We start from the raw sequence: 13,674 nt of genomic DNA, 5'->3' as shown, positions 1-13,674 counted from the left end.
CTGAAACATTAGTTTAATTGAAGAAGAGGATGAACATTTTGGACCATTTGGGGAATCATCTCGTATCACTAGTTTAGTTAGTGAAATATTTACAAAAATATTATTATTTTATTATTAACAATTAAATAAATGATCTTTCAAGTCATAGCAAACAAACCAGTACAACTTTAAGGTGCTTTAAAAATGTCATGCACCAAACACACATCCCACATAGGAAACAGAATCTACAGGGTTGTGAGAATGTTTTTTCCTCTGGTAAAGATTTTGAGTACTGTTTCTAGACTTGCTTGTGTTGTAAATCACCATCTTGCTGGGAAAGCTGTGCTTCAGTTTCAGCTTGCAGGAGGATTGTCTTGACATTATCCCTTTGAATGCTCTTAATACTATACATCAACAGTCAGTGGTTTTTTCTGGAGCTGTATAAAACATTTATTGATCAGTTGGCTCCATTTTTATGTTTTCATGGAAAGTATTTCCTGTGAAGCTCTACCCCTACCTTACCTCAGGGGTTAACACAAACCCAAATCCTAACCCAAACCCAAGAAAGATGTATTGCTCATTGACAATTGGCATCCAATTAGTCTTTTGAATAATGATTACAAGACGCTGGCTATAATCTTTGCAAATCACTTATAATCTACATCAGAAAAGATTATAGATGAGACGCAATCTGGGTTTATGCGAAATAGACACATCTCTAACAATATACGGTTAGTAACTGACATCCTTGATTATTCAGATATTATTTGTGATGAGAGTTAGGCTATATTTTATTTTTGGAATTAAGGCTTTTTATACGGTGGGACATGAGTTTATATTTGATGCCATGGCGTCGATGGCAAACGCACGGCCCCGCGGCCTTTCTGAGAGTACCTGCGCAACCGTCAACAAAGCCTTGACGCTATTCATAGAAAATTAATTGTATTCGTCCGAGGAAGCGGGCGCACTGGAGTAGTGGAGGTTCACCGTCCCAGTGAGGTTTATTTTGAGAGATCACCATAGGAACGCACCTTGACAGTACCTATAGGCGGAAATCATCAGGGGGACATGACCCCCCCATCCTGGGAAAACTATGATTTGTCCTCCCCAATATAAAAAGGTAAATATAACTGTGTAATTTCAGTAATAGTAATAAGATGCAATGAAAGCATTTTGCTGAATAGCGAGTTTAAGTTTCAAAAGTTTGCGACACCCCCGCACTTTGCCTCACAGTGGTTTGATCCGGTATTACCGCAGTACTTTTGGTTTCCCCTCAAAAATTGCTTGAGAATGTTCTCCAAACATGCTATCATATTTTCGTCCCTGACAATATACCAGTAGTTTTTTTGTTTGACTAAATTAATTAGCTAACTTTTCCGTTAAAACGCAAATTATTCTTACCTAGTTTAGATGTAGCTAGCGATCAGTATTGCTGCCACAATTGTATCCCCAGATATATTGAGAAACAATGGCTTAAGCCAAAGCAAGTTTTGCTAGCTAGCAGTACTATTTTGCTAAGCTAGCTAGTAGTTAATCCAACATTAATTGCGACGTATTTGGAACTGTTTATGTGATTTTTCTTAAGTTGTTTGTTGAAGGATTTTATCGCATCTGATGGACAAAATCCCCATCTCCAAAATCCCAATTTAACATCTGAGTGTACATCAGAATGACTCAAAATCAACAAAGTATTTCATATTTTGGAAGTCAACATCCAGATCCAAACCAATTTGGCAGGACTTGAAACTAGCAATCATGCTCAAAAACTCAAAATGTTGTTAATTGCTAAATAGATCAACACTGTACAGGGTTGGTGTTGAACTAGTGTTACATTACTTCTCGGGTTCTAGCAACCCTTTGTGGTGGACAGGTAAGTACCTTCTCTAAGCATGTATGCTTGCAGAAAACCTGGACGAGATATGCACAAACCTTCAACCCCCCCCATCCCTTGCCTGCTGGGAGTTACTATGAGGAAAGGTAATTGAATTAAAACCATATGTGGCTGAGTTTAACTTTTTTATGGAGTAGTAGACCAACATTCCAGAGAGAATTGAGGGATTGATCAACAACAGCAGGAAACCATTGGTTAAAGTTGTTGCGATTAAATGTGGCATGACCAGTTATTGAGTATTAAGTCAATAGCTTTTTCACACTGGGGAATTAGATGTGGCGTACTTTCATGAAATAAATAATTATCAACAAGTTGTTTTGTTTGTTCACTCAAGTTCCTTTGTCTGATATTAGGTTTTGGTTGAAGATCTGAAAACATTGTGTCAAATTATACATAAATGAGAGATACTGATAGAGGACAGGCACTTGCACATATCAATGTCATGCAACATCATAAAACTACAAAGCTTCATATGGTGATATGCAGCTATGAAGCTTGTGATGGAGTGGTTATAGCCTGAAGAAATGGATCCCTACGATTAAGCCTATGATTTGTTTTTCTGTCTTGGACAAAGACAGATGTTCTAAACTACTGGAGGAGATACAGATTGAATGAAATGGAGAGGCTCAAGGACATAAGGGTGATCACGGAGAGTGCGATGTAGATGAGCCCCGCTCAGCTCAGTGGGGACATGAGTATTGACTCTAATTCAGAACAAGGCATTACAGCCCTTCCATCACAGCCAGGACTTAACGACTGTCTCACCCAGCACCTTCCACACTGACCTACATTCCAGCATTAGTTGCCCCCTGTATATAGGTTGTCTTGTTTATTTATTCAGCTGTGGCTCTGCCAGTGTTTTAATTGTTGGTAAAGTTATGAAGCAGTAGCTGTGCCTGTATATTGGTTGTTGATAATTTCATTCAACAGTGTATGTGCTGTTTGTTGGTGGTCCATACATTTTGTCAGCCATAGCTGTGTGGGCTACTGGGGTTGATGGGGGAGGAGTCCTGTCTCCCACTCTGTCCAATCAGCTGGTAGAGTCGATGACTGAGGTTCTGAACCTGACATGTTCCCAGGACGCACCCTACCCTCATCAGCTGACCCTGGCCACGCCCATTGCTACCCTTGGCATGACGGCGACCCCGAGATGGCCCTTCTCTGTAGATGGGGTAGTTCTGGTAAGGCAGTGAACTGGACAGCTTGACCAGCGGTCCTTCATGGTCAAGCATCCGGTAAGTCTGTCTTAGGGCTCCTTTATAAAGCTGTCTGTTTCTAAGGGTGACCCTGTCGTCCAGGGCCACAGACGGGCTGACTGCTGTTGCCATGGTAAATGATGAGGAGGACTCAGATGTCCAGGGGGTTCTGGGTAATATAATCCTAGAAGACAAAGAGAGAAAAGGTCAAAAACATTCAGCATACACTACACCCCCCCCCCCCCCCCCCCCTACAATACAACAGTCAGGTACAGCAACAGAGTATTTGGGAATAGGAATGTTTTACAGACACTCTGGGGAAAACATGGAGGGGAAGGGGGGGGGGCTTGCATTCCAAAACCTAAAATGTGTCAAACTTAAATACAGACACATTTATAAGTTAAAGCATTACAACACATTTCTTAAGATTCAGTCAATGATTGTAGTCTCATATAATTAGTAATGTTTTCACAGTCAATCCACACGTACCTTGGTTTTTATTTCATACTAACTGATTTCTAGACAACACAACAGAGTAATAGATGGGGGGAGAGACTTACTGAGGCCTACTCTGTCAAGAGCTTCTACTCTTTACTCTTTCAGTCCTTCATCTTTTATCTTGAGGCTTTTCTCCTCCATCCATCACCTCCTGTTTCTCACTCTACTAGGGCCTCTCCCCTCATGTTCAACCAATTGTTTCTTGTCATTTCCTCCCTCCACCCAGTCTGAGTGGAATTAAGAGGCTGTCTGATGAGTTGGGTGAGCTGTCTGAGTGATTACACAAGACATGCACACAGCCACAAAAAACATACATACTGTACTGCTAAAATATTAATTGTCTGTGTATTTGTGCGACACTTGTATTTATGTAATTTAGCACTATTATCTCAGTTCAATACGGTTTCAAATTCTCAGGGATAGCCCAGTGCCATGGTCTATCCAATACTGCCTAGTTCAAAGACCTCCCATCAATCTATTATTTTAGTACAGATGGCGCCATTGTACCATGTTGCATGCACATGAGTTACAATGGCTCACTAGGTAACAGTTATGGCATCAGTTGAGACATTTCGGAGAATTTGAGTTACCTAAGCGGATTTATTGGTTATTGTTTAGTATAACTGTCCCAATCCAGAAACACAAGCTTTAGTTGTGAGCTCAAACTAAATTTCAACACAATCCACCTAGTAGTATAAAAAATATAGTGTTAGGGGTAATTTTGCAGCAACAGCAAAATATTCAATTTACAACTTAGTAATCCAGTGTGGTATTTAGTCTGCTATGAAGCATCAAAACCCTTTAGAAAATAGCTGCCACATTATATCACAGTTCAAAAGTCACAGAAAAACATGCATGCAGCCTTTCTCTGTTTCCCGACCCCCTGGATGTCAGTTTAATATCAGATGTTAGCGGTGCGTTGGTAGGACAAACACGTGCACCCTACATCTGACTTCCTGGCAGTAACTAAGTTCCCATGCTCTACGCAGCATTTAGACACACACACACCTCTGAGCTGTTTCCGAGTCCCAGGACCACCTGGGGATTAGCTCAGAACAACGTCGTCTCTGGAGGGAAAGGTGTTTGGCACTGAAATGTAGGTCACTGACCACCCATCACCCACAACTTTGTGTGTGTGGTCCATGTCCATGTGTACATGCAGAGACCTAGAATCACCACAAAGATAGTAAAGCCTAAAAATAGGCTGTCAGAAAGGACCTTTTCTGGAAGGTCCGCACTAAGGAAAATGGAACTTATGGTTCAGGATATGATTTAAGAAAAAACATACGGTTAGGGATAGTTAGAATTGGGGTTACTTTCAGGTTAAAATATTTCTGGTTAGGTTAAGTTTAAGGCGTTTGGGCTAGGTTAAGTTTAGGCATAAAAGGTATCAACGTTAAGGTTAGATTTGGTATAGCTCTAGGGAGCATTGATTTGGGGTCAGGTATCATGTCCCTATAAGGACAGAAAGAAAATGTGTGTGTGTGTGTGTGTGTGTGTGTGTGCGTCCGCTGGTGTAAGTATGTGCCATGTATGGTGTGTGTGTGTGTGTGTGTTACACAGACAGAGGCATCAGAGCAGGATGAGACGTAAGTCTGTATGAGTCTATGTGAACTACAGTCACACAGTTCTGATCTGTGTGTTTGTGTGAACAACTACTAGTCAGAAAGCTCTTACTGATGTATTTGTGTGAAAGAGAAATAGCCTCTGACCCCTTGTTCTGACACTTATAAAGATACTGATTCTATGGTCAGACTAATAGACCAGGGTACCACATCACTGTCTATGAACTTACATGAATGAAAAACTCTGAGGGACTGCGTGAGTGTATGTGTTTGAATGAGTGCTCCTCTTGCATTCCTCCCAGGTTAAAGCCCAGCTTGAGGCCTGAACCAAAGAGACGACCACATCACCACCATCCTTTTACAACCCCTTAAGACGGCAGAAACCCAACTTCCCCTCACTGAACCCCTCTCTCTCTACTGCTTCCCTCCTCCCTGTCTCTCTGTCTGTCCTTTTCAGCTTTTCAACTGAAGGAGTTCGACCTCCAAGACATATCTCATCATTGTAAGACCCCCACCGTTCACTCAAACACATTTTTTTTCTCTCTCTCTCTCTCTCTCTAATATGTAAAATAAAAAATTATATTATTATTAAATCAGACTTTTTTCAAATGTAAGAATTATATTAATTTTGGCAATGAAAAGGCCATGTAAGGTAAAGGGGGTGTTTGAGAATGCTGAAGGCATAGGGGGTGGACAAAATAATGGAAACACCAAAATATATATTAATATCAAGTATATAAGGTCTAGGGCCACCCTTTACCTTCAGAACAGCTCCAATCCTTCTTGGAATGTGTTTATTGAGATTTTGCACAATTTTTCAAGAAAGAAAAACATTCCGGTTCTTTTAAGGATGAATCAGTTGAAAATCTACTTTGCACTCTATGCTTCAAAACCTCCCATAAAGGTTCAATGGTGTTCACATCTGGTTATTTGGGAGGCAAGGGAAGTATGTTTGACGACATCCTGGTGTTGATAAATCCACTCTTGAATTTGTTGTAGCAATGTGTATGGGGGCATTATCATCCTAGAATATTGGAACATCATAGGGTGCATTGTGCCCTGTAAAATGGCCATCCTGTAAAAAGCTTTTCTAATCAAGCTGTGTCCACCATCATGATTCACTGTCTAGACTAGCAGTATTCAAATCTCACCCTCAAAGTCAGTTCCACTCCATTTTTCCAATGCAAACCCCTAATCAGGGATTGCAATTGTTTGCTCCCATCCAAGTCCCACCCGCTACAATACATACAGGCATGGCGCTACACCAGGGCTAGGGGGGCAATAACCATGTTGCAAATCTGCATAGCCCCAGTTCAGCCCCCTCAAGCATTTTAGCATTTTAAAAATGAAAACTTGCTTATAACTCTGAAGTCACTACATTTTTCTTAGCCCACGTCCCCCTCACCCCCAAGGTGCTCAAGCTCTCCCTTACCCCCGGGAACGAAAAAACCCTGGGAGCAAATTCACCATCATCACCACTTAATTCTTTTTTAAACACCAATGCTCTATATTTAAATGAAAGTAAAACATAAAAACATTTAATAAATGTATTCAATTAAAAAAAAAAAGCCTTCCAAAGAGTCATCTAAGAACCCTTTGTTGGATAAGTGTTGGTAAAAAAGAAGGATGTATGTAAAATCTTGGTCTTTCAAAAAAGGGTTCTTTCATATGAAAGCAGTTCTTTGTAGAACCGTATCCCTCTGCAAAGGAACCTTTTGGAATCCTTTTTTCCTGAATACACACAAACGCACATGCACGTGACAGACTTGGCAATTGTGTAATGTTGAGTGGAGGACTGGAGTTCAGGGAAAACTGCAATAAGATACTTAGGTAGCTATCACTCTGTTCCAGCAGTGAGCATCCAGGTACTGGTCACAAATGAAAGACTCTCAGTATTGTGAAACACACACACAGACAACTACAGACACAACACAGCATTTCAGAGGCTAAATTAGGATAAACCATGACAAACCTCTGTATGTAAGGTGACAGCCCCAAAACTGCAGCTCAACCCTTAAATTTATTTTGTTTGCCTAATGAATGCAGTCTAGACATGCATACTACACTGCCCCTACCTCTTTACAAGGAATTACCTAATTCTGTTTTAATATTTTCTATTTTCTATATTTTCTTTTTCCACCTAATACTGAAGCAGACACACACATTTCCAACAGATTGTCCAAACATTATGACCCAAACAGTGAACACAGATCTCTCTGGAAAGGTATCACTGAATCATGTTGGAGCTGTTCCATAGAGACTTAACCCGACTCCAGTGAGCAGCCAGTGTTTAATGTGTTAATGTAGACTCTATTGTGTTTTCATCTTGAGCGTGACACTTAAGACTTCTGACGGGCAAAATCAACCTCTTCATCATGTAACAGTGTTTTTTTTTGTGAAAAGGTTAGCCATTGTTAAGTACCTAAATGCCAGTAGAGAAGTAGTCCTGGCTTTAGCCCCAAATTAGATCAGGTCTGCTGGAGCCAAGGCCCAATGTAGATACCCACAGTGATATGGAAATATGAAAGTCTATGCCAGTTGTGAACATAACTAAACACTTTTCAATTTTCAACAAGTCCTGTCTAACAAACATGAGACCTTCCATGACTGGAGTAAAATCCATGTGTTTCCAAGCAACTGGATCTTATTGCAAGTTAATAGTGATGATCTATTTCAATACGTTCATCAAACCCCTAAACAATTATGCGAAAAAGTACTTAAAACAAGGGTGCCAAACATATTGACACTTGCTTTTTTTGGGAAAATGTATGTATAATTAGAAATGTTTAAGTCCTTAATGATTTCCGAAGTGGTATATTATAATACACTCATTACTTAAGTGTTGCTTATTTTTTTTTGTATCTTTATCAAGGGTCCAGTCATTTTGGAAGTAACTGAGTTTTCTAAGATAATATTGTCATTTATTTTTTACTCATAAGGCGCAGGAAGTTCAGCCAGGAAACCCAAGAGAGTATTGGCTCAGTGATACATCAGCTGATGTCAGGAAGGCTACTACCAGAGTCTCAAGATTTCCTTATCTAATATGGTCTAGGACACTCACTCAGTCTGCTGTTCTGATGGTCATCTTAGCATGTGGTATAATGTTAAGGCTCAACATCTCCCCACACAAGTGTGATGTTTTATGGCTAGTGGGGATCACGCTAGCCTCTTACCCCGGGTGGCGGATTGTTATTAGCTTAGCGGCTAGCAGGTATTGACATACAGTGTTAGCTGAATTGGCCACTGTAAATGTTACAACAGCATTTATTAAATATATATTTGTTGCCATCAATCTACACAATACCCCAAAACTAAATTATGTATTTTTTTTTTAATTAGTGCAAATTTATTGAAAACTATAAACTTCAATATCTCCATAACATTAAAATAAAAAATTAAATCAGTAGTGTTCAAAATGAATTACAAATATAAAACAGAAAATAATTGATTGCATAAGTATTCACCACTTTTGCTATGAAACATCTGAATTAGTATTGATGCAAATTCTCTTCAGAAGTCACGTAATTATTTAAACGGAGTACACACATTTAAACGGCAAAATACCCCTGTCTCTGGGAGGTTAGTACAATTCCTCACAAAATCATAATAATGAAGATTAACGAACATTCAAAGAAAAATCCAGAATAAAGTACCAATCAGAACCACAGTAAAATCCATTATTAAGAGATTGAGAGAATAAGGCACTACTTTGAATCTGGGCACTACATAAGGCACTACAGGCCATCCTCAAAAACTGAGTATACAGGTGCTGGTCATATAATTAGAATATCATCAAAAAGTTGAATTATTTCAGTAATTCCATTCAAAAAGTGAAAATTGTATAATGTATACATTCATTTCACACAGACTGATATATTTCCAGTGTTTATTTCTTTTAATTTTGATGATTATAACTGACAACTAATGAAAACCCCAAATTCAGTATCTCAGAAAATTAGAATATTGTGAAAAGGTTCAATATTGAAGACACCTGGTGCCACACTCTAATCAGCTAATTAACTCAAAACACCTGCAAAGGCCTTTAAATGGTCTCTCAGTCTAGTTCTGTAGGCTACACAATCATGGAGAAGACTGTTGACTTGACCATTGACATCTTGCACAAGGAGGGCAAGACACAAAAGGTCATTGCTAAAGAGGCTGGCTGTTCACAGAGCTCTATGTCCAAGCACATTAATAGAGAGGCGAAGGGATGGAAAAGTGTACAAGCAATAGGGATAACCGCACCCTGAAAAGGATTGTTAAACAAAACCCATTAAAAAATGTGGGGGAGATTGACAAAGAGTGGACTGCAGCTGGAGTCAGTGCTTCATGAACCACCACGCACAGACGTATGCAAGACATGGGTTTCAGCTATCTCATTCTTTGTGTCAAGCCACTCTTGAACAAGACACAGCGCCAGAAGTGTCTCGCCTGGGCTAAAGACAAAAAAGACTGGACTGCTGCTGAGTGGTCCAAAGTTATGTTCTCTGATGAAAGTAAATATTGCATTTCCTTTGGAAATCAAGGTCCCAGAGTCTGGAGGAAGAGAGGAGAGGCACATAATCCACGTTGCTTGAGGTCCAGTGTAAAGTTTCCACAGTCAGTGATGGTTTGGGGTGCCATGTCATCTGCTGGTGTTGGTCCACTGTGTTTTCTGAGGTCCAAGGTCAATGCAGCCGTCTACCAGGAAGTTTTAGAGCACTTCATGCTTCCTGCTGCTGACCAACTTTATGGAGATGTAGATTTCCTTTTCCAACAGGACTTGGCACCTGCACACAGTGCCAAAGCTACCAGTACCTGGTTTAAGGACCATGGTATCCCTGTTCTTAATTGGCCAGCAAACTCACCTGACCTTAACCCTATAGAACATCTATGGGTTATTGTGAAGAGGAAGATGCGATACGCCAGACCCAACAATGCAGAAGAGCTGAAGGCCACTATCAGGGCAACCTGGGCTCTCATAACACCTGAGCAGTGCCACAGACTGATCGACTCCATGCCACGCCGCATTGCTGCAGTAATTCAGGCAAAAGGAGCCCCAACTAAGTATTGAGTACTGTACATGCTCATACTTTTCATGTTCATACTTTTCAGTTGGACAACATTTCTAAAAAACCTCGGAGATACTGAATTTTGAATTTTCATTAGTTGTCAGTTATAATCATCACAATTAAAAGAAATAAACATTTGAAATATATCAGTCTGTGTGTAATGAATGAATATAATATAGAAGTTTCACTTTTTGAATGGAATTACTGAAATAAATCAACTTTTTAATGATTTTCTAATTATATGACCAGTACCTGTATGTGCGAAAAGGGCACTAGCCTGGGGTTCACCAAGAGTCTGTAGGGATGTTTCTCCAGGTCAGGGCCTGGAAAGCATGTGAAAATTGCTAAATGGATGCAGCAAAGTACAGATCAATCCTGTAAGAATGTCTACTGAAGTCTGCAAGAGACTTGGAAGAAGATACACATTTCAGGAGGACAATGACCCCAAACATAAAGCAAAAACCACAATGAAATGTGTCAAAAACAAAAAGCTCAATGCCCTGGACAGGCCGAGTCAAAGCACGGATGTCAATCCAATTGTGTAAATGTCGAAATAGTTGCTGTTCACCAAAGATCCCAATCCAAATTTTGCAAAGAACATGGGCATAAATTGCTGTGTCCAGATGTGCAGAAAGAATTTGAGGTATAGATCTAGGGAAGGTTATCAAGAAAATGGGTATAGCACTGAAAGTTCCAAAGAGCACAGCTGGCTCCATCACAGTAAAAACAAAAGAAGTTTCTAACCACCAAGACTCTTCCTCAAGCTATCCAAGTAACAGGGCAAGAACAGCCTTGGTCGGGGAGGTGACCAAAATCACATTCTAAAATAATATTAATCTTTTACCTTAAAATAATTTCTCAATGTGCATGTCCAGTGGTGTTTTTATATGTAAAAAATATAGGATACATACCAGTAAAGCTACAAAACTCCCTCTTGCTACTGACGTGTTAATTTAACACATCACCAAACAGCGTGTCTCCACAAAACACTTAACGAGAGCTGCTTGCTTCTACCAGGTGTTGTAGTACACATACTGGAGAGAGAGAGAGAGATCTTCTTGTGTAATTGCTCTGCTTCTCTCTCACACACATGTAAAATTACCACTATCACATTTACAAACCTAAATTAGGAATGCAACCAAGCTCAGAACCAATGTGACTACAGGGCCTTATGCGAACAGCAATGAGCTCAACACCACTGAAGGCCACAACGAAGCGGAAAGACTACTTTTTAGGGATACAGATCCATTCTATGACAACAACCTTAATAGATAAGCATGGACACACTGACACTCCTCACCATCTATATCAATCGATCCAGTGCAAAAATATGATCAATGCACAGACCAGCACCACAAAGGCAGCATGATAAAATATGCTTTCACTCACCAAGGCTGAGGACTCACTTGAAGAGAAAGGTGAAACGGGGGTTCTTCCTCTGGGCAAACATTTCGATGACTTTGGGAATTAAGTCATGTAGCTGCTGAATCAACTGGTTTTCGATGGACAACATGGCCAATGCGTTGAGTCGCGGCTGACCCAGGGTATTGCGAGTGAAGGTTTTTACCCTCTTCAAGGTGGAAAAGTTCTTCTCTGACTCAGATGTCGTCATAGGTGTTATGATAATTTTCAGCAGAGTGACGGTCTCAGGAAAAGCCTCCTCTAGGTTGTTCTCATGGATGGATCTTAACAGAGACAGGGCCATCTTACCAATGATATGCTCAGTGTAGCGGTACAGAGTGGTCAGCTCAGACTTCAACTTTTCCTCGTTTTCTAGAGGCCATAGTTTCGCCACACAGTCAAGCCTAGATGTAGGGAATGACAGGACAAATTGTGGGTAGAGTGAGCTGTCAACCAGCTTGGCAGTGATCAGGTGGTCACTTTGTCAAAACCTCTGCTTCACCTGGGAGATGACTGTCGCATTCCTCCTTCATCACCGGCGCTGTGTTGTTTACTCAGTGGCCTGGATCGTCTGTTCCATCGTGAACGGTGGCAGCCCATTAATCAGTTTGCTTCCGCATTTTCTGGACATTCTCCTTGAAACGGGTGAGCGCCCTGCTAATCCCAGATGCATTGATGCTCCATTTTGCAGTGTTGTATAAAACATCAACTTCTGGCTAATCCCATCCTGGTTGTGTGCATACACAGGAGTAGCGCAGCACGGTTTTCCCAAACTGCATTGAAAGTTCTACTTTTAAAGTTCCATCGTACAGTGGGTGGCCTTTGAATGAGTCTCTGTGTTGCCTCAGAAAGTGCTGCAACATGTTTTGGAGCGCCAGAGAAAACGGTGGCAAAAGCAGTTAAATCTGCAAGAAACACCTTCAAGACGCTCATCCTTGCTGAACAAAGTTGCTGAGCATAGCAGTGAACAAACTGGGCATGTGGGTATGTCTCTTTCACTAACGTCTGTACCCCTCAGACATTTCCACTCATTACAGCCGAACCATCATAAGTCTGAGCAATCAGCTTTTCTCCCAGCTTCAGTGGTTCCAGGCTGAGTCCAGTTTTATCTTTGACTTCCAAAAACCTCTCTGTCACTGTATTGTCAGGCAACATGTATCGCAACACAACCACCATTTGTGATTTACAAGAGACTTGAGTTGTCTCATCTGCCTGTATGGCAACAAATAATGTCTCAACCACTTGCTTGGCTATCTCCTCCCTGTACACTTCATACATACAGTCTAACAGTTCATTTGTAAAGTGCTAGATGTCCCTTTGAAGATGGGCTGAGCGTCATAGTGCCTCAGAAGTCTCGAATCGCCCTCACACAAAATGCATCTGAATATTCCAGGATTCAGGGAGTCCACCTACTCATCGTGCCCCCACAGTGTGGTTTCAAATTTTTCACACAGTTAAATACATGTTATGATCCGACTGAGAAAGTACATGTTTTCCTCCACCTGTTTGTTATGCTGCTCAATGAGCGCCAATATGTACTGTCAACTTGGATTGCGACATTTACCCTTCCAAGTAAGCCCAATATCACAGCATTGTCCAGATGACTCTCGCTGTTTTCATGTTTTGCAATCCTCTCAGAAAGATGTTTCAAATCTTTGTAACCCGTCCCGACCAAGTACCATCTCCACCAAATAGCAGACATGGAAAACAGAAGAGTGCCTTTTGTATGCTAACCGTTAGCCACTTTTTCTTCAAAAACAACTCCACATTAAACCCACGGTTGCTTTTACCAGCAGTTTGAGTGATGACAATATCATGTGGCTGATGGGCACCAAGTTACTTAACTTCAAGTTTCTCCTCCAAATTTAGGGTTTCAAACCGGTGCACGAGTATGAAATCCACTTTATTCATTTTCTCAAGTTATCTGGTGTTTGTGAAGCTAACAAGCTAGGTAAGACAATCTACCCTCCCTGCTCTTCTTTTCGACTAATGTTGGCGCCAGACAGGCAGACAGCCAATCAGGTCTGAAATACGAAATGAAGCTGTAGTGGGGCTACCGGCTGTCAGCCCCACTTGGCATAAAATTTGTGTGA

The sequence above is a fragment of the Esox lucius genome, chromosome 19 (genome assembly GCF_011004845.1).
Source record: "Esox lucius isolate fEsoLuc1 chromosome 19, fEsoLuc1.pri, whole genome shotgun sequence".
In the NCBI taxonomy this organism is placed as follows: domain Eukaryota; kingdom Metazoa; phylum Chordata; class Actinopteri; order Esociformes; family Esocidae; genus Esox; species Esox lucius.
Note: the sequence above shows the minus strand (reverse complement) of the source record.